Consider the following 2,466-nt stretch of genomic DNA (forward strand, 5'->3'; position numbering starts at 1 on the left):
GTAATAGTGGATGCATCATGGTTTGGAAATTAGTAGAAAGGTAAATGGGAGCTACAGATTTTCAAACCAGCTGAAATGAGAGAGGAGGGTTCCTGATGGACTGCTACAGGGTGAAAAAACAGATTCATGAAAGTCAACTGTGCCACCCCAGGAAGGGTAATGCCGTGAAAGGGTAGTAGTGGATACATCATGGTTTGGAAATTAGGAAAAAGGTAATTCGGAGCTACAGATTTTCAAACCAGCTGAAATGAGAGAGGAGGGCTCCTGATGGACTGCTAGAGGGTGAAAACACAGTTTCATGAAAGTCAACTTTGGCACCCCACGAAGGGTAATTCCGTGAAAGGGTAATGGTGGATACATCATGGTTTGGAAATAAGCATAAAGGTTGATCGGAGCTATAGGTTTTAAAACCAGCTGAAATGATAGAGGACGTTTTTCTGGTGGAGTTCTAGAGAGTCCAAACACAGTTTCGCGAAAGTCAACTTTGGCACCCCAGGAAGGGTAATCCCGTGAAAGAGTATTAGTGGATACATCATGGTTTGGAAATAGGTAAAAAGGTGAATCGGATCTACAGATTTTCAAACCAGCTGAAATGATAGAGGAGGGTTCCTGATGGAGTGCTAGAGGGTGAAAACAGTTTCATGAAAGTCAACTTTGCCACCCCAGGAAGGGTAATCCCGTGAAAGGATAATGGGGCATACATCATGGTTTGGAAATAGGTAAAAAAGTGAATCGGAGCTAGGGCTCTTAAAACCAGCTGAAATGATAGAGGAGGGTCCCTGATGGAGTGCTAGAGGGTCCAAACACAGTTTCATGAAAGTCAACTTTGGCACCAAAGGATTGGTAATACCGTGAAAGGGTAATAGTGGATACATCATGGTTAGCAAATACGGATAAAGGTGAATCGGAGCTAGAGGTTTTAAAACCAGCTGAAATGATAGAGGTGGGTTCCTGATGGAGTGCTAGAGGGTCAAAACACAGTTTCATGAAAGTCAACGTTGGCACCCCAGGATTGGTAATACCGTGAAAGGGTAATAGTGGATGCATGATGGTTTGGAAGTAGGTAAAAAAGTGAATCGGAGCTACGGCTCTAAAAACCAGCTGAAATGATAGAGGATGGTTCCTGATGGAGTGCTAGAGGGTCAAAACACAGTTTCATGAAAGTCAACTTTGGCACCCCAGGAAGGGTAATTCTGTGAAAGGGTGATAGTGGATACATCCAGTTTGCAAATAGGCATAAAGGTGAATCGGAGCTATAGGTTTCAAAACCAGCTCAAATGATAGAGGAGGGTTCCTGATGGAGTGCTAGAGGGTGAAAACAGTTTCATGAAAGTCAACTTTGGCACCCCAGGAAGGGTCATCCCGTGAAAGGGTAATAGTGGATACATCATGGTTTGGAAATTAGTAAAAAGGTAAATCGGAGCTACAGATTTTGAAACCAGCTGAAATGAGAGAGGTGGGCTCCTGATGGACTGCTAGATTGTGAAAACACAGTTTCATGAAAGTCAACTTTGACACCCCAGGAAGGGTAATTCAGTGAAAGGGTACTGGTGGATACATCATGGTTTGGAAATAAGCAAGAAGGTTAATCGAAGCTATAGGTTTTAAAACCAGATGAAGTGATAGAGGACGTTTTTCTGGTGGAGTGCTAGAGGGTCCAAACACAGTTTCGCGAAAGTCAACTTTGGCACCCCAGGAAGGGTAATCCCGTGAAAGAGTATTAGTGGATACATCATGGTTTGGAAATAGGTAAAAAGGTGAATCGGATCTACAGATTTTCAAACCAGCTGAAATGATAGAGGAGGGTTCCTGATGGAGTGCTAGAGGGTGAAAACAGTTTCATGAAAGTCAACTTTGGCACCCCAGGAAGGGTAATCCCGTGAAAAGATAATGGGGCATACATCATGGTTTGGAAATAGGTAAAAAAGTAAATCGGAGCTAGGGCTCTTAAAACCAGCTGAAATGATAGAGGAGGGTCCCTGATGGAGTGCTAGAGGGTCCAAACACAGTTTCATGAAAGTAAACTTTGGCACCCCTGGATTGGTAATACCGTGAAAGGGTAATAGTGGATACATCATGGTTAGCAAATACGGATAAAGGTGAATCGGAGCTAGAGGTTTCAAAACCAGCTGAAATGATAGATGTGGGTTCCTGATGGAGTGCTAGAGCGTCAAAACACAGTTTCATGAAAGTCAACGTTGGCACCCCAGGATTGGTAATACCGTGAAAGGGTAATAGTGGATGCATGATGGTTTGGAAATAGGTAAAAAAGGGAATCGGAGCTACGGCTCTAAAAACCAGCTGAAATGATAGAGGATGGTTCCTGATGGAGTGCTAGAGGGTCAAAACACAGTTTCATGAAAGTCAACTTTGGCACCCCAGGAAGGGTAATTCTGTGAAAGGGTGATAGTGGATACATCCAGTTTGCAAATAGGCATAAAGGTGAATCGGAGCTATAGGTTTCAA

The sequence above is a fragment of the Haliotis asinina genome, chromosome 16 (genome assembly GCF_037392515.1).
Source record: "Haliotis asinina isolate JCU_RB_2024 chromosome 16, JCU_Hal_asi_v2, whole genome shotgun sequence".
Lineage (NCBI taxonomy): Eukaryota > Metazoa > Mollusca > Gastropoda > Lepetellida > Haliotidae > Haliotis > Haliotis asinina.